Source organism: Phoca vitulina, unplaced genomic scaffold (assembly GCF_004348235.1).
Source record: "Phoca vitulina isolate PV1807 unplaced genomic scaffold, GSC_HSeal_1.0 scaffold4, whole genome shotgun sequence".
Classification (NCBI taxonomy): domain Eukaryota; kingdom Metazoa; phylum Chordata; class Mammalia; order Carnivora; family Phocidae; genus Phoca; species Phoca vitulina.
In genome coordinates, this window is record NW_022589707.1 from 65,595,037 (window position 1) to 65,615,594 (window position 20,558).

The 20,558-nt window shown below is 37.0% G+C and overlaps 1 long non-coding RNA gene across 1 annotated transcript in view; it reads left to right on the top strand.

Annotated features, from left to right (window-relative positions):
• The window catches only part of LOC116631064, a 63,366-nt gene that overhangs the window by 27,688 nt on the left and 15,120 nt on the right, over window positions 1-20,558 (top strand). The window lies entirely within an intron of this gene.

Sequence of the window (20,558 nt, forward strand, 5' to 3'; positions counted from 1 at the left end):
CAAATTTGGGTAAAATTTTTTATACGTTAGTAAATTCTCATTTCAGCAAATTAAGTTTAAAAATTATCTCTCCCTGGTGGTTTATTAACCAGGAAAAAAAGCCGAGAAGGGGGTCTTGGATCGATCATTGGACAACTGCACTTTCCCCTCTGTAGTCCACTCAGATTAACCTTTGCAAATGCTGCTTTGGAAATACATTCTTTGTTTGACTTGACATTTGCCCCCGCCCCCACCGCCAAATATTATTAAGGTTTCAAATTTAGGCATAAGCTAAGCTTGTAGTGATGTTGAGGTATTGACAGCTGGTGAAATTCTTTCCATTTTGGTAACTGGAAAAAAAATAGTTAAATTTTATACCAATTTTTATTTTTTTTACTTCAATACTACTCTCAAATAATGAAATTAGCTTTTTTTTTTTTTTTTTTAGCACTTCTGGAGGATAAGTAGAGGAAATTCATGAGTCTTAGTAGTTAATGAAAAGTATGCAGCTTTCTCATTTTTTTAAACAATACTATTATATAACTTTCACAAAAGGTTATTTAAAAATATACCACTTTCTAACTATCCTAAAACTTAAACATGTAAACCATTTATTTTATTTTAAATTATTATTATTATTTATTTTTAAAGATTTTTTTTTTTTCAGTAATCTCTACCCACAACTTGGGGCTCCAACTCAGGACCCAGAGATAAAGAGTTGCATGCTTTACTGACTAAGCCAGCCAGGTGCCCCTAAACTGTATATTTTAGATTTTTTTTTTAAGATTTTATTAATTTAATTAATTGACACAGAGAGAGAGACAGCGAGAGAGGGAACACAAGCAGGGGGAGTGGGAGAGGGTGAGGGAGAAGCAGGCTTCCTGCTGAGCAGGAAGCCTGATGCAGGGCTTGATCCCAGGACCCTGGGATCATGACCTGAGCCGAAGGCAGTCGCTTAACCAACTGAGCCACCCAGGTGCCCCTATTTTAGATATTTTTAAAAGCTATCTTAACAGTGGACTATCCCCCTCCACCAAAACAAACAAAAAAGTTCTATACAAAATCACTTAAAAGAGAATCAGTCAATAATTTGTAATTTCCAGAAGGAATATTTGCTTTTCATATTTGAACTATTAAAAGAAACGAATATCCTTGATGGAAAAATCTCATGTTGCCAAATGTGTCCCCAAAATTGTTGGCATGGATGCACACACGATTCCTTTCAGCTTATTCCAAGGTAACTGAAATTTTTACTACTGTTTTTGAGTTGGAGTTTTTAGAGTATAAAAATGATTTTTGCAAGATTTTTCCAGGTCATGATGTGCTCTCTGAGAAATCTCTACAGTTTCCTGAAGTAGTAACTGATTCCACTGAAGTGAAGCAGTAATTTCATTAAATGGATCTCTAGTGGCCTAGAGGTGTTAACACATTTTTTTTCTTTGAAGTTAGTTATTATACAATTGAGTAACTTTAGAATGGTAGTTCCCAAAGTGTGTAACTTAAGCACTAGTCCCTGAAGATGCTCCTCCAATAATTCATTCACTACAAAAATATTTATTGAGCTCCTACTATATCCCCTGGCTGGGGCACTAGAAACAATGGTGAAGAACACAGATACATTTATCCTGTTAGAATTTATAGTTTTAAACACTAAACAAATCACTAAACAAATGCAAATAAGATTTATATAAATTTGCTTATGCACGTAAAATAAGTATAAATCATGATGAAAATAACAGACTTTGAGATAAAAAGAACTTTTTTCATTTTAGAGACTCATGATGAATATTAATGGATTAGAGCCTCAGAATTTCTACCATAAAGACATTTACCTAATCTATTCCCCCAAATTCCCATATTTGTTTTGAGCACTGAAATTTTGTGAAGAATGCTTATTCATAAAATAGAACCATTTTTTCTGAAACTGGTTTTTTGAAACCAAGGGATCCAATTTGTCAATGCACATTCATATATTTTAATAGATTCATAAATATACATATAATCCGTTCAAAATAGGTTTTGTTTGAAGACAGATGACATAGAAACATTTATAAGTATATTCATATATTTTAATAGATTTATAAGAATAAATATATTTTTATGGATATTGTCTGAAGAAAAAAAATGACAGAAATACTTATAAATCTATTAAAGTATATGAATGTGCATTTGTATAAGATAGGTATTTTGTAGTTAACATTGTTTCATGAATATATTTCCATATATCAACATGGTCTAGATACTTATAATTCTTAATTACTACATGGTCCATAATATTGAAATACAGTCATTTTGTATCCTAAGCTTTAGGAAAATAATTTTATGATGCTTTTACTAGTATAACTAACACTGCTTTAGTTTCTTTGAACAATTCACTTTTGGGGGTAATAAGTGGAGGGAATATTTCTTTATTAAACATTTAAAATGTGTATTTATTTATGTATTTATTTTTTGATGTAGTGTTCCATGATTCATTGTTTGCATATAACACCAAGTGCTCCATTCAGTACGTGCCCTCCTTAATACCCATCACCAGGCTAACCCATCTAAAATGTGTATTTTTTTAAAATGTGTATTTTTTAAAAAGATTTTAAAGTAATCTCTGCCCCCAATGTGGGGCTTGAACTTACAACCCCAAGATCAAGAGTCGCATGCTCTACTGACTGAGCCTGCCAGGCACCCCTAAAAATGTGTATTTTTAAAAAAATGATAAAAACTTCAGTGCAAGCAGACTTGATTCTGGATCTCATGGATGACCACCTTATAACTGAGTATAACCATGCAATTTCTGAGCCCATGTTTTCTGCATTTAGTATTGCATTGGTGTCTAGCAATATCACCCTGTCAAACCTTACTGAGAACTCTTACAGCTGAACAAAAAAGGACAAAAAACCCAATTATAAAATGGATGAAGGATTTCAATACATACTTCTCTGAAGAAGATATGCAAATGGCCAATAAGATCATGGAAAGATGCTCAACATCATTAGCCCTTAGAGAAATGCAAATCAAAACCATATGAGATATCATTTCACATCCACTAGGATGGGTATAATTAAAAAGTCAGTATCACAATATCAAGTGTTGGTGAGGAAGTGGAGAATTTAGAACGCTCTTACATTGCTGTTGGAAATGTAAAATGATGCAGTTACTTTGGAAAACAGTTTGACAGCTCAACGTCATGATATTGAAAACATGTCTACAGAAACACTTGCATGAGGGACGCCTGGGTGGCTCAGTCGGTTAAGCGTCTGCCTTCAACTCAGGTCATGATCCCAGGGTCCTGGGATCGAGGCCCACATCGGGCTCTCTGCTCAACGTGAAGCCTGCTTCTCCCTCTCCCGCTGCTTGCAGCTCCGCCTGCTTGTGCTTTCTCACTCTCTCTGTCTGTAAATAAATAAATAAAGCCATTAAAAAAGAAAAGAAACACTTGCATGCAAATGTTTATTGCAGCAATTTGTAATAGCTCAAAAGTAGAAACAACCCAATTACCAGTTCTATAAATTAAGGAATGTATAAATGAAAGGTAGTCTATCCATATAAGGAATATGATTCCCATGTTATTATAAAAAGGAATGAAGTACTGATACAGACAACACGGATGAATCTTGAAAAAGTATGCTAAATGAAAGCTGCCAAACACAAAAGCCCATATATTTTATGATTCTATTACATAAGATGTCCAGAATAGGCAAACCCATACAGACTGAAAATAAATTAGGAGTTGCCAAACCACTGCCTGGTGGGGTGGAGAACGGGGAATTGCTGCTATTTGGGGGGAGGGGTTCTTTTGATGTGATGAAAATATGCTGGAATTAGGTAGTAGTGATGGTTGTACAACTTTGTGAATATACTAAAAACCACTCATATATACTAAAGTTGCACACTTTAAAAGAGTGGACTTTACGGTATGTGAATTATATCTCAATAGTAAAGAAAAAAGAGTAATCAGGGATTGTCTCAAAAAACAAAAAACCAAAACCCAAACCTTAATGAGTGAGCAGATGTAGACAATTTCTAACAAGCATCCCCTTCAAATGAAGACCAAATGACGTTAATCTGTCCTCTGCTATGGTGTATTTCGCAGTTGACAGAAGAGGGAAAAAGTGATGGGAGAAATTAGCCACTCTCCAGCTTATTTTCATGCAGGTATGTTAAAACCCAGAATTCTGCACTGTTATAGTCAGTACCATGCCCACATTACAAGCAGTGATTTAATTCCCATCAAACAATATCATTCTTCACATTCACTTAATTATCTTTGAACTTTTTGTGAAACCCCGTTCTCCCACTTACCAGCTGTAGAACACTGGACTAGTTGCTCAGTCTGCTGCTGACTGTTATCTCTGTCTCAATTTGCTCATCTGGTAAATGGGTGTAATAATAGTGTGCACCTAATATTGGTTGTTGTATTAGATGAGTCAGTATATGTAAAGAGCCTAGTACCTATTAACTAGTATAAATGCTGGATATTATTGAATAACTTGCAAGTTTGTTTTGGTTTTATAGTTGTGTACGTGCCCTAAGCATAAGAAATTTATACCAAGTTTTATATTTGAATATATTCTTGTAATTTTTATTTATTTTTTTATTTTTTATTTTTTTAAAGATTTTATTTATTTATTTGACAGAGAGAGACACAGCGAGAGAGGGAACACAAGCAGGGGGAGTGGGAGAGGGAGAAGCAGGCTTCCTGCAGAGCAGGGAGCCCGATGCGGGGCTCGATCCCAGGACCCTGGGATCATGACCTGAGCCGAAGGCAGACGCTTAACGACTGAGCCACCCAGGCGCCCCTATTCTTGTAATTTTTAAATAAAAAGTTTAAGTCAACAATATGGCTATTGAGGGCTTCCCCCCCCTTCTTTTTTCTTTAAAAAGATTTCATGCTTCAAATTTGGAGAACACTGGTGTAGAATAAACTCGGGCTTTTTTTCTCTCCATACTTCACTCTGTACTCTTCACTATCTCAAAGCTATCACTTTTTATTTATTTTTATTTTTTAAAAAGATTTTACTTATTTATTTATTTGGAGCATACAAGTGGGGGGAAGGGACAGAGGAAGAGAGAGAATCTCAAGCAGAGATTCTGTGTTGAGCACAGAGCCCAACGTGGGGCTCAATCTCACAACCCTGAGATCTTGACCTGAGCCAAAATCAAGAGTCATTGCTTAACTGACTGAGCCACCCAGGCACCCCACAGCTTTCACCTTTTAAGTCTTAAAATTTAAAAAGGATCAACCATACCCAAGTCCAGTTGCCTTGTTCATAACTTAGCATTTTGATTGAAATACTACCAGGTAAATGAAAAAGGCAGCATGTTGTAGTGCAAATTTGTGGACCAGAAGTTAGAATGTGTTCAGTGATTTATGTGAACCTTTAGTAAGTTGCTTAACCACTCTGGGTCTTAGGTAGAGTGTCTTGAAGATGAAGACTGATCTTCAAATCCCTTCAAGGTCTAAAATTCTACGACATTTTCAGTATACCAACTATTGTTCTGTGGTAGGTTGTCATGCACACCTAGTACTTAATACAGAGATGTGCCTTTCAAGGTGCCTGACTTTCTTGTGGTATCACCCAGTTGGGAGTGGATGGGTGGTCGGCCCTTTTCTCATTCTTTGGTATCAGTTTGAATACACAGGTAAATTCTCCAAAGTAGCAGAAGGGAGAATGGTCACAAGTTGGGGCTATATGGATTATCTAAAGATTGAAAAATAAACTGGGAAATTCACACTTGGCTGCATAGTAATTAAAGAATCATTCCTGATTTTTTTTCTGTATTTTTTAACCACATCATATTCTTTTTTTTTTTTTTTAAAGATTTTTAAAATTTATCTGACAGAGACAGAGAGAGAGGGAACACAATCAGGGGGAGTGGGAGAGGGAGAAGCAGGCTTCCTGTGGAGCAGGGAGCCCGATGGAGGGCTCGATCCCAGGACCCTGGGATCATGGCCTGAGCCGAAGGCAGATGCTTAACGACTGAGCCACCCAGGCACCCCCACATCATATTCTTTTGATGTCATTTTGGGCACCATCTTTACCAGTCACCACGTAAAATGTGGTAGAAAACGCTTGCGGTAGCTGGTCTCCAAAGATGGCCTCCCAGTGAATTCAACCTTCCAGTAGGCATGTCTTGGTGCAGTCTTTCCCCACACCGAATCTGGGCTAGCTCCATGTAACAAATAGACTGCAGTAGTGGCGATGCTTTGTGATTTCTAAGGCTGGAACACAAGAAGCCTTGTAGCCTCCGCCTTGGTCTCTTAGAGCTCTTGCCCTGGGGGAAGCGAGTAGCCATTGGAAATTTACCTTGAGACCACCATGCTGTGAGGAAACCCGACCTAGACTCCAAGAGAGCTCATGTGCAGACAGGTGCCCGACCAACCCACCCAGCTGAGGTGTAAATCATATGAGTGAAGAAGCTATCGTGGATCCAACCTAAACCTTCAGATGATGTCAGCCCCAGTTACCATGTGATGGCAAAAGCATGAAAGACTCCAAATCAGAATCACCAAGATGAGGTCAGTCAACTCACAGAACTGTGAAAAGCAGTCAGTTGTTGTTTTAAGCTGTCAATATTGGGGCAATGTGTTATGCAGGGATGGATAAACTTGTTTATGCACCGAAAATGTGCTCTCTCTTTTTCGATCAGTAATACCTTTTTCCCATATCTCTCATAAGAACTTTAAAAATACAGGGACACCTGGGTGGCTCAGTCAGTTAAGCAGCTGCCTTCGGCTCAGGTCATGATCTCAGGGTCCTGGGGTTGTGTCCCGCATCGGGCTCCCTGCTCAGTAGGGAGCCTTCTTCTCCCTCTTCCTCTGCTTGTGCTCTCTCTGTCAAATAAAAATCTTTAAAAAAAAAAAAACTTTAAAAATACAGCCATTAACATTTTTTTTCAGGAGACTATTTCCTTGTTTCATTATTTAAAAAAAAAAATTACAAAGACATTATTTCATGGTTTCATGTCATTTCATCATTTTTTTAATGCCTGGTTTAAGATGTAGTTCCAGGAATAATTGAGTCATCTCCAACATTACAAATCCTGTTGTTAATACCCATGAAAGAAATCAGCTTTAAGAAACAAAACCCAAGGGGTGCCTGGGTGGCTCAGTCTGTTAAGCGGTTAAGCAGTTAAGCTTCTGCCTTTGGCTCGGGTCATGATCTCAGGGTCCTGAGATAGAACTCCCTGCTCAGCGGGAAGTCTGCTTCTTCCTCTCCCTCTGCCTCTCCCCTCTGCTCGCTTGTGCTCTCTCTCTCTCTCTTAAATAAATAAATAAGATAAAAAAACAAAAAACAAAAAACAAAACCCAAGTGCTAGTTCTATAAACATAAATATTTGACACTGTGACTGTAAAGGAATCAGAGAAGATTAGGAAAGAAAGAGATATTAAACAGGAGTCTATTTTAATCAGTTTTATTATTTTTAAAGTTATATTTAACCTAGTTGATTTAATTTAAAACACATTTAAGTAAAATTGAAATGTTCTTCGAAATGTTGGAATTTTATGACTCTAAACCCAACTATCTCTAAAAAAAGATATTATGACTTAATTTTATACAAATGTTATAAAAACTGATCACAGCATTTATAAATAACGATTGTTTTATACTTAATTTCCTGCAATACTCCAAAATAAATTCTATCTAGGTCAACGGGTTAAGTCAGATGATAAAGACTAAGATAAAGAAAATCAGATAAAACCAAAGTGAATATTAGTCATATTTCTAGTGGGGAAAGGACTTTTTAAGTTTGAATAAATGGAAGCAATCCCCAAAATAAAGAATTATAGTTTTAACAAAATAAGAGTTGAAGCTCTATGTTTTATAAAAACATAAACTGAGGGGAAATGTTTCCTGTCAACTTAACAAAAGATTAATGTCAAATATTTAAATAGCTCACACAAATTCAGAAGAGGAGCAAAACTTTAGGCTTCAAAAAATACGCAAAATAATTAAATGAATATTTTAATAAAGAAGATATAAAATTGTTTAATAAACAGAGACACTGGGAAAGATACCGTCTAGAGGCTTTCTATAATCTCTTTATTCTTTTCCTGTGGGTTAATTTTGAGCAGTAGTGAGTATTTAAGCAAATCACCAAAGGTTTTACCACTTAAAAGAACTCTTTAAAATTTGCAGGGAATCTTTGCGGAGGCAAAAAGTAAGATGTAGGCCATTGGCTTAAAAATGCCAGGGACAACATTTCTTTTGTTCTTATACTTATTATGCACTTATATAATAAAGGAATTCCCAGACTTTCCAATCTTCTATGTATATATTGGGCCTTTTTATCTTCCTAGGTTATTTTACTGTAGTAAATTTGCTGCAGGAAATACACCCATTTTTGGGTGTCATTACTGTTTTGAGGCTATATTTTTCAGTATTATGTCATTTAGTTAAGACATAAGTTATATGAATTAATCCTATATTTTCCAGGAGTATGTCATTTAGTTAAGAGGGCCCGTGTTTTATTTTAAAACAGTAAGTAACTAATAACTTTTACTTTATGTGTTTTTTTCAAACTATTAATTTATTCTACAAGTATTTATTGAGTGTCCTGTGTGTGCCATCCTAAGGGGCTGGGACACGACAAGCAAAACAGATCTCTGCTTTCCTGAAGCATGCATTAATACTTGGGGCTATCAGTCCTGTGTGTGATAATGCACTGTCCAAAGACACTTGGCTGAGGGGCGCCTGGGTGGCTCAGTTGGTTAAGCCACTGCCTTCAGCTCAGGGCGCCACGTTGTGCTCCCTGCTCAGCAGGGAGTCTGCTTCTCCCTCTGTCCCTTTCCCCCCACTTGTGCTCTCTCTGTCTCTCTCAAATACATAAATAAAATCTTAAAAAAAAAAAAAAAGACACCTGGCTGAGCCATTGAATGGGGGAAAGGGCAGGTGAGGGGAGTGAGTAAAATTCTCATTTGCACCAATGTGCTAAAAGTGAGACCCTAATTCTACTGGGAGAAGATGAAAAATAAATAAGCTACATAAAGCGTGTCTGATGATAGTAAGTGCTATAGGAAAAACAAAATAAGACAGGGAAATATGGATTGTGGTCAAGAAGGTCTCCAATGCAACGTTTTAAAAGTGAAAGAGATGAGGAAGAAAGCCATGCAGTCAGCAAAGGAAAAGTGTCCCAACAAGGGGGAATCAAGTAGAAAGATCCTGAGGACTGACAGGAGCCATGTCCAGAGAGTGGGCCTGCTTGGCTAGAGCATGTTGAATGAGATCAGCCATGGGAGGTGAGGACAGAGATCTCCAACAGAGAGTGGGATGTGGGGATGTGGGTGGGCCTAGACTGTGTAGGTCTTTAAAGGCTAATGTAAGAAATTTAGTTTTCATGAAGAGTGAGATGAGAAACCTCGGAAGATTTTAACATACTAACTGTGGCTACCATGTTGAAAATTGACTGAAGGGAGACAAGGATGGAAGTTGGGAAACCATTTAGGGGGCCATTGTAATAATCCAGGTGAGAGGTATTGGTGGTACAGACAAGGGTGGTAGGAGACGAGCTAGGAAAATTGTAGGATTCTTGATATATCCTAAAGGTAAAGCCAAAGAATGTGATTGCGGATTGGATGTAGTGTCTGAAAGAAGAAAGGTATCTAGGATAATGCTAAGGATCTAGGCTTAACCAACAGGATCAACAGAGTTGCCATTCATTGAGAAGGGAGAGACTGTGTCTAGATCAGATTAGGAAGGGTGCAAGATCAGGAGTTCAGTCTGGGAGTGTTATGTTACAGACAAGGGCGGTATTGCCTATGAATCTGATCTTCAGGAGGGAGGTCTGGCCTGAGATATTAACTTGGTAGTTATTGACAGACAAAATATTTAAACCAGGAAGTCACCAACAGAGTAAGAGTTGTTAAAAAAGAAAAGAATTCCAAGGATTGAGCTTTGGCACATTCCAAGGTTTGGTGGTGAGAAAGATAAGGAGTAAAGGACAAAGGAAATAAGATGCCACTAAGGAGCTAAGAGAACAAGGGGACAGCTGAATGTCTTGGAAGCCAAGTGGACAGAATAGCTCAAGGAAAGGGGAATAATCCACTGTGTCAAATGATTTTGTATGATCAAGTAGGATGAGAAATGAGAACAAGATTTAAAACGTGAAGGTCATTGGTAACTCAGCTCATGTTAATTGGTTTGGAGAATGGGAGAACAGAAACTAGAGGCAATAAGTATATACAACTCTTAAGAGTTTTGCTGTAAAATGAAGAAGAGAAGTGGAGTGGGAGCTGGAGGAGGAATTAACATCCAGAGACAGGAATATCTTAAGATGGAAGAAGAAATCATACATATGACTATGGGAAAGATCCCAGAAAGAGCAGAAGATGGATGATACAGAACAGAGAGTAAAGAATTGCTGGAGCAAAGTCACTGAGAAGGCAAGAAACGGGATGGGGCGGGGGGGGGGGGTCGGATTTAGTGCACAAATGGTGGGGCTGGTCTTTGCTGGGAGAATGAACAGTTTATTCCCGGTAGAAGAAAAGGCACACAGATGGGTTCAGATGCATGGAAGTGACTAGATGCCATGGATGAGCTTGTGGAGGTTCTCCTCTGATTGCTCATTTTTCTCAGTGAAATAGGAAGCAATATCCTCTGCTATGAATGAGGATGGGGGAGAAGAGAAATTTGAGGAAAGAGAAAAAGGCATGAAAAATGGACAAATAGAAAGCACATGATAAGAAGGCACAATTAAATCTAAATGTACCAGTTATCATCACCACAGCTGTGAATGGGAGAAACTTTGCAGTCAAAAAGCAAAACCTTCAGACTGTGTTGAAACAAATATTTATGCTATTTGTAAGAGTCAGGTGTAAAACACAAGGACATAGAAAAATTAAAAATCAAGGATCCAAAAGGGGTACCAGGCAAATATCAAATAAGGAAGACATGATCTAAGTATATTACTACCAGACAAAATGACTTTAAAGAGGGTTATTACACAATGATAAAAATCAGTTCACCAAGAAGATAATTCTAAATTTGCATTTCTCCAATAACAGAGTTTTGAAGCATAATGTCACAGAACTATAAGTATATTTTTAAAAACCTACCACCACAGTAAGAGATTTTAACACTTTTTTTTTTTGAGAAATTGAATCTTTAATTGAAATCTTTCCATAAAGTAAAAACATAAGCAACGAACAAACAAAATCAGGCCTAAGAGACTTGACCGGTCAGTTAGTCAAACATTCAAAGAACAGACTAAACCAGTATAACACAAACTTTTCCAGAAAACAGAATGGGAAAGAGTGTTCCTCAATTCAATTTATGAGGTATGCATAACCTTGGAGCCAAAATTAGACAAAAATAGCACAATTTTGTTTTTGAACATCAATGCAAAAATAAAAATTTAACAAGCTGAATCTAACAAATTAAAAAATGTAATACGTTATGGTTAGGTTCATTACAAGAATGTTAGATGATTTAATATTAGCAAATATATTAATGTAATTCACTATAGTAACAATTCAAAGGAGACAATCTGCAACTCAACAGATGCAGAAAAAAACATCCTGCCTGTCTCTTTTCATGAAAAAACTCTTGGTAAACGTAGACTACAAGGGAACTTTCTTAACCTGCTATTGAGCCTGCACAAAAACCCTACAACACTTCCCAATGTAATGGGTAAAGCGTGTCCTTCAATGAGCGACAAGACAAAGATGTCTCTGTCACCATCACTGTTCAAACCTGTTGAACTTGCAGTCCTAGATCCTGTAGTAAGGAAAGAAGAAATAAAATGTATAATGATTAAAAAGGAGGAAACAAAATTGTCATTATTCACAGAGGAACTGACTTTATATAGAAAGCCCAAGAGTTCACAGATAAATTATGAGATTTAATAAGAGAGTTAGGAAGGTTGTTAGATAAAAACATCGCTATAAAAAATCAATTGCATGTCTCCTACAGCAGCAACGAGCAGGTAAATAATGCAATCAGGGCAGATACTACCTGTCATAGCACCCTTACCACCCAGCACCTACTGATCTAACAAAAATACATTAACTCTTTACAGAGAAAATTATAAACCACATTGAAAAAGTATTAAAGAATATCCAAATGAATGTGAGGTTCTTCCATAATCTTGGGTAAAAAGACTCAGTATCGTGAAAATGCAATTGTCCCCAAATATATCTGTAGAGTCAATGTGATTCTAGTGGGTGTTCTGTCCGGGTTTTTCATGGAACTAGACACATTGATTTTAAAATTGATATGGAAGAGCAAGAGGTCAAGAATTGTCATGAAATTCCCAGAAAAGAAGAATATAGGATGATTTGCCCTTCCAGATACAAGGCTAATATAATGCTGTGAAAATTGTATAACACAGAGTTAAATAAATAGGCCAAGGGAATAGAACAGACAACATTAAAACTGGCCCAGGCACAAAGGAAAAAAGAACATGATTTATTGCAGAGCAGGTCTTGTAATGTCAGTGGGAAGGAAGTGCTATTGTTTATATTAACATAAAAAATCATTTTATGAAAAAAATGAAGTTGTACTTTATCCCACAAAAATCAGTTCTAAGAAAAGAAAAGACTTACTATGAAAGGAAAACTTGAAAACCTAGGAAAATATCTTTACAGAAGAAAACACAGGAAAGGGGCGCCTGGGTGGCTCAGATGGTTAAGCGTCTGCCTTTGGCTCAGGTCATGATCCCAGGGTCCTGGGATCGAGCTCCACATCGGGCTCCCTGCTCAGGGGGAAGCCTGCTTCTCCCCCTCCCTCTGCCTCCTTCTCGCACTCTCTCTATCTCTGTGTCTCAAATGAATAAATAAAATCTTAAAAAAAAAGAAAGAAAACACAGGAAAATATCTTTGTGACCTTTGAATAGGATAGATCTATTAAATAAAATGCACATATAAGGATGTGAACCAAAAGAGGAAAAGATCCATCCTTTTGATGCTGAAATTGAAACTCGTTATGATCAAAAGAAACCACAAAGGGACTGAAAATTACTAGTCACATTGTAAAAACACACATGCTACACATATAAGCAAATCATTAGTGTCCAAAACTAAAGACTACAAATTTATAAGAGCAACAGCAATGCAAAAGAAAAATGGTTAAAAACATGTGCATACAATAGCCAAACTGTGGAAGGAGCCAAGATGTCCATTGACAGATGAATGGATAAAGAAGATGTGGTATATATATACAATGGAATATTATGCAGCCATCAAAAGGAATGAGATCTTGCCATTTGCAATGACGTGGATGGAACTGGAGGGTATTATGCTGAGCGAAATAAGTCAAACAGAGAAAGACATGTATCATATGACCTCACTGATATGAGGAATTCTTAATCTCAGGAAACAAACTGAGGGTTGCTGGAGTGGGGGGTGGGGTGGAAGGAATGGGGTGACTGGGTGATAGACACTGGGGAGGGTATGTGTTCTGGTAAGCACTGTGAATTGTGCAAGACTGTTGAATCTCAGATCTGTACCTCTGAAACAAATAATGCAATATATGTTAAGAAAAAAAAAAAGAAGAAGAGCGCAGGAGGGAAAGAATGAAGGGGGGGAAATCGGAGGGGGAGACGAACCATGAGAGACGATGGACTCTGAAAAACAAACTGAGGGTTCTAGAGGGGAGGGGGGCGGGAGGATGGGTTAGCCTGGTGATGGGTATTAAAGAGGGCACATTCTGCATGGAGCACTGGGTGTTGTGCACAAACAATGAATCATGGAACACTACATCGAAAACTAATGATGTAATGTATGGTGATTAACATAACAATAAAAAATAAAAAAAAAACATGCATAGTATTCACCCTAGGAGTACTCCTCCTGTTACCTGCCTCAAATACTTTTGTCTCAGAACCTATTTACACTCTTAAAAATTATTGAAGAACCCCAGAGTTTTTGTTTCTGTATGTTATATCTATCAATATTTGCCAAATTAAAACTGAAAAAATTTAAAAAATATTTATTTCATTTCTTTTTTTTTCCAAATTTTTATTTAAATTCTAGTTAGTTAACATACGGTGTAATATTGGCTTCCAGAGTAGAATTTAGTGACTCATCACCTACATACGACATCCAGTCCTCATCACGACAAGTGCCCTCCTTAATCCCCATCACCCATTTAGCCCATCCCCCACTCACCTCCCTCCATCAACCCTCAGTTTGTTCTCTATATGTAGTCAAGAGTCTGTTTTCTGGTTTGCCTCTCTTTTTCCCCCCACCATGTTCATCTGTTTTGTTTCTTAAGTTCCACATATGAGTGAGATCATAGGGTATTTTTCTTTCTCTGACTGACTTATTTCGCTTAGGGTAATACCCTCTAGCTCCACCCATGTCGTTGCAAAATAACAACACTAGACCAATTACATGTTAACATAAATAACGGTTTTTGAAAAATAACTATATTTTCCAAAACAAAGAGTGAGAAAAGTGGCATTGTTTTATATTTTTTTGAAAATTTCTTTAATGGGGGTGCCTGGGTGGCTCAGTCGGTTAAGCGTCTGCCTTCCGCTCAGGTCATGATCCCAGGGGCCTGGGATCGAGCCCCGCATTGGGCTCCCTGCTCAGTGGAGAGCCTGCTTCTCCCTCTCCCTCTGCTCCCCCCACCCCACTTGTGATCTTTCTCTCTCTCTCTCTCTCTGTGTCAAATAAATAAATAAAATCTTTAAAAAAAGAAAAGAAAAGAAAAGAAAATTTCTTTAATGCCTGGCTTAATAGACAACTGGATTGTCTTACTTGTTTCTGTATTCAGTCTGTTGCAATATCACAGGTCACGTAGCCTCTGGAAAACTCCACTGTTCACTTGTAAGAGAATGAGAGTAAAAAAGTCATATAATATCTTAGTATTATTTTGAAAGTGGTTTTATATATGGGTATATACATAGGAGCTAAAATGATAAAGCAAGGAATGATTAACCAAAAATTCAGGTTGCTGTCTATCTCTGAGGGTGGGAGTGGGGAGCCAGATACAACAAGGAAGAACACTCAGGGGGCTTCTGAGACACTAATATTTTATTTCTTAAGCTGAATGTCTGCCACATGGGTGTTCATTTCTTTATTTTTTTTAAAGATTTTTATTTATTTAAGAGAGAGAGAGAGAGAGCATGAGGAGGGGAGGGGTGAGGGATAGGGAGAAGCAGACTCCCCGATGAGTAGGGAGCCCAATGTGGGGCTCCATCCCAGGACCCAAAGATCACAACCTCAGCCGAAGGCAGATGCTTAACCGACTGAGCCCCCAGGTGCCCCTTTTACATTATTATTTTAACTGTGCATACATATACATATTTCATACACACATATAAATATATAACTGAAAACATTTTTATAATGTAACAAAAATCAATTCAAAATGACTTAAACAATAAAAGAAATATATTGACTTTCATAATTGAAAAATCCAATAGGAGAGGGATGCCTGGTGGCTCAGCTGGTTAAGTGTCTGCCTTCAGCTCAGGTCATGGTCCCAGGGCCCTGGAATCGAGTTCTGCATTGGGCTCCCTGCTCGGTGGGAGGCCTGCTTCTCCCTCTGCCTCTGCCTCTCCCCCTGCTTGTGCTCTCTCTCTCTCTGATAAATAAACAAAACTTAAAAAAAAAAAGATTGGGGAGGGTATGTGCTATGGTGAGCGCTGTGAATTGTGTAAGACTGTTGAATCGCAGACCTGTACCTCTGAAACAAATAATACCTTATATGTTAAAAAAAAAAAAAGAAGAAGAAGATAGCAGGAGGGGAAGAATGAATGGGGGGAAATCAGAGGGGGAGACGAACCATGAGAGACGATGGACTCTGAAAAACAAACTGAGGGTTCTAGAGGGGAGGGGGGTGGGAGGATGGGTTAGCCTGGTGATGGGTATTAAAGAGGGCACATTCTGCATGGAGCAGTGGGTGTTATGCACAAACAATGAATCATGGAACACTACATCTAAAACTAATGATGTAATGTATGGTGATAACATAACAATAAAAAATTAAAAAAAATAAAAATGCTAATTCTAGGAAAAAAAAGAGATAGCAGGAAGGGAAGAATGAAGGGGGGGACATCGGAGGGGGAGACAAACCATGAGAGACTATGGACTCTGAGAAACAAACTGAGGGTTCTAGAGGGGAGGGGGTGGGGGTATGGGTTAGCCTGGTGTTGGGTATTAAAGAAGGCACATACTGAATGGAGCACTGGGTGTTATACGCAAACAATGAATCATGGAACACTACATCAAAAACTAATGATGTAATGTATGATGATTAACATAACATAGTAAAATTAAAAAAAAAAACTTAAAAAAAAAAGAAAAATCCAATAGGTGAGAGTTTCAGGTATGGTTTGATCCAGAGTTCACCCCTGTAGCTGGGGAAGAGGTCATTTTCCTTCAAAGCACATAGACTCCATTGGGAAAAGTTGGATGCCAGAATGAATTACTCAAAGAGGAAAAGTTTAGGCAGGAAAAATTAGAAATGTGTAGAGCCACAAACATAAAATAGGTACAATAAATATTTCAGTTAGCATTTCTCATCTTATACCAACTTTTAAAATCCTTGTTTTTCCTGTTTGACTTTTGCTAACCTGAATTTCTAGCTATAATGAACCTATTAAGAGGCATAATGATTTTATTAAATCCCTCAATTATTTTGTATCCATAACTTTCCAACTCATGCTTTAACTTTTGGCTAGAAAGGGATTAGGATTCAGTAAGAAATGCTCCTTTAAAGTGTGGTGGCATTCTGACTGAAAAATACTGTTAAAAACTTCTTGAGATAGTGACTTCTATATTGTATTCCTTGTATTCCAGTTGTTTCCACAGGTCATTAGAATCATATTGACTTTTAGTATAATTGCAACTTTCATGTTATCTTATCATTTACTTTAATATTTTATATTTTTCTAATTGTTAAAATGTTGTAATAGACAACTTTCCCAAGCTATTATTATCACAGCTTATCATTTTGAGTAATTATGAAATTATTTAAATAATCGAAAATTTCTCTTTTAAGTCCAAAAGTTTTTTAAAAAATTATGCTTGATAGTCATCTCTCAAACTGTAATAAACATATTAAGTGCTATGTAATTTTATGTTTTCTTCATGATGCAAGGTCATTAAGAATGTAAATTACTTTGTTATAATTACAATAATTTTAGACGCAAGTAGCTGTTTGTTCTATACTTAAGGGGACTACGCTAACTAGTGAGTGTAAATTTTTCATGTTTTTTTGATCTCTATTCTCAACATGAGCTTTAATTTTCTGGTGTTATTAATATGCCAGCCCCTAGCAGTAAAACTTCTCTAAGTTGTTGTATCCAAAGTGCTAAAAACAGATAAACTAGATAAAAGTTTGATATAACCATGTCAAAAGTATCTGTAAATAGGTTTTGAATGAAGTTTTCCCTAAAAACAATGTATTTGCATTTTAGAGCAAAGATTTTTGATATGTCCCTTTTATATCACAGAGCTTTTAAATTTTTCCTTTAAATTTTCCTTCATACCAGGTTTCCAGTAATATTTTACAGAGTTAAAATTTCTAAGGATTTTTTCTAGGCAGTGAATATGGATTGTTTTATAATCAGGAAAAAGCATGAAATGTGAATGAAAGTACTAAATTATTTCAGTTACATAATATTATTACTTTTTATGGTCCAACCGCTATAATGTTAGAATCTATGCTTCCTACTCATCATGTAGACTCTGACTTTTATTAATTCCTTTTTAAGCTATCTGTGATTTTTATTGAAAAAGATTCTGTTTTTAGCTGTCTTTTTCTTTTTCTTTGAAAATTATTTTAGTGACTTAATTATTTCTCACTTTGATATTAAAACACTATTTTGCAGGTGCTCCGAAACTTTCGATAATCTCCGTTGTCTATAGGATAAAACATAGACTATTAGAACTCTTCTCTAGGGTCGTTCCAAATTCCCTAGCTTCTTTTACTTACTACACCCTTGTGTAAGCTCTCTTTTTACATCTTATTGGTCTACAATATGTCATTTGCAGTTCTATCCACTGGTGAGACTACTAAATGACCCATCTCTACTAATGATCCACTGGCTTGATTCCTTTCCTTTATGAAACCTCCCTTGAGGTTTCTCCTCTCATTACATATGGCACTTATCCTATTACTGATGTAGAGCACGCTCATTATTTGGTATCGCTTCTCTTACTGGAGTAAACTTTGGATGATTTTGTAGGTCTGCAAAACCTAGCACAGTGTTTTTCATAATACCTAGAACATTGTCTTGTCTTATTAGACACTTGGTAAGGATGAAATGAGGGGTGGGTTCACTGCATTTAGAGTACGTGTCAAGGGTCTACCTGGAAGAGCTCTTGTCTTTTCATGATGAAGGAGTATTCATTTTCTTTTGGTGGGGCGTTACCAGGATGCTGTGAGTACATGTTTCTGTGAGGAAAGCAAAATAGAGATTGCAAGCCAAAATTCAAATAATTCTGGCCAAAGCATAAACAGCCAAATTCTTTCAGAAATGACTTCCTGGAAGCAACATGCATTGACTGTGCTCTGCTCCAAAGAGGCTCCTTGAAAAGTGACGTAGCAGTATGTAGTAAATCTAATCATTGAAGATAACTAGATTGGTGTAGCCGTATTTAACTGTTGGTTAAAATCATCTAGATTATTGCATCAGCAATTCAATTTGTTTTAGAAGGTTGAGATTCATTTTCTGTAGATAATGTAGCAGAAAGTACACATCTTTTTAGATGTGTACTCAGCTCTTCCTTGAGTGTGGAGTTTGAAGCTAATTGTGTTGACTGGATTAAAAAATATATGAGTGTCAGTGTATGGTAACTAAAAAGTCAATAGAAACTTGGCATTTTTCCTTAATGTGTACATTGATCAGAGAGTCAAATTCCTAAACTGGGTTAAAGACTTTCATATCTACAAATCTGCAGGGCTGTATGATCAAAATCAAATAGACAGATGCTTATTAATTGTAACCTAAGCCTTACATTCACTGAAAAGAAATAGAAGCCATAATCCTTGCCTTTAAGAAGTTTACAATCCGGATAGGTAGGTATAGGTAGATAGTGTGTGTTATTTATTGAAATATGAATTCATGATAAAATAAAGCCAGTACAGGGGCACCTGGGTGGCTAGTGGGTTGAGTGTTCAACTCAGCTCAGGTTGTGATCTCAGGGTCCTGGGATCGAGCCTCTGATCGGGCTCTGCACTGGGCATGGAGCCTGCTTAAGATTCTCTCTCTCCCTCTCCTTCTGCCCCTCACCCCCACTAAAAAAAAAAAAAAAAAGAAAGAAAAGAATAAAGCTGTACATCATATTTGTCAAACAATAATACAACAAAAATATTATCATGAGAAAGAAGAGAGGAGTTCCTCTGTGCTAGGATGACTAAGGAAAATTATATGAAAGTAAACTTTGAGTTGTACTTTATAGAATGAGTGGACTTTGAATAATGGAAGAAGGGAGAAAAAGGCTTTCTTGGAGAATAAAAGATATGAACAGTGTGAGCGAGACCGTGGAGACAAAGCCATTTTTGGAGGAGAGCGAGTAAATTGGTTTTACCGAGAGGTGAAAAATTATAGATTAGACTAAAAAAGGAATTTGGGGTGAGATGGTGGAATACTGTGAATGCCAGATTAAGACTAAGGATTGATTTTGTAAGCAGTGAGGAGGTATTTGGGGAAGATTTTGATAAAAGAAAAAGCTTGATCCAAGTTGAGTTTTTAGAAAGAGTACTTTGTCAGCCTTGTGCCATTTGAAAAGGAGGGCAAAGAGACAAGGTGATATGTGGATGTTTAGAAGACTTAGTGAAGCATCAGGTGTGAGGTAGAACAGAGGACATCATGATGTTTTTCTGTTTAGCATGCCTTTCTTTCTGATTCAGTGGGTCAGGTGGAGATGGCACCATTTCCCCCCAAGAGCCACAGGTAGGCACAGGACCCTGATCTACTTGACTACGAGAGTCTATTCCTAAAGGTCATAATTATTGGTTCATGGATGGGCATATGATCTAAATTGAGCCAATTAGTGTTATCTCTAGAATTTTTTCTGCTAGATTGATCAGGATAAATACCCTCTTCCCCAGGGATCCTAACATTGTCAGTGGTCATCTTTCCCGTCACATTGTGTGCTAGCCAGATTCCAAGATGGTCCTCAGCGTTCCCTCTTGATATTCATATCCTTGCGTAGTCTCCTTCCATATTGTAGTAGGGCTGGTCTTTGTGATACATGAGTATACAGCAGACGTGGTGGTATTTTATACCTGAAACTGGAAGCTACAGATTCCAAAATGGAATCAACAAGACTTGGTAATTGATTGGATTTTTAGTTGTAAGAGAACACAAAGTTTTTAAGTTTGACAAAATGGTTATATCGTTAACAGATGTAACAATATCTGGAAGGAGGATTTGTTATTGTTGTGCAAGATGAACAGGAGGAGATAAGGAATTTATGTCAGGTTTAAACTCTGAATAGCAGTTTTATGCACAATGGCTGGTATTTAGAAAAACAAAGTAGACTGTCTCACAAAATAGTGAGTTCTCTGTCAGTTTGATTCCTTATTAAGGATGTTGGAGACTGGACTTATTATAATAATACGGCATCTAAAATCACTTCTTTGTTTTTGAGAGAGAGAGAAAGTGAGAGAGAATGCTTGAGTTAATGG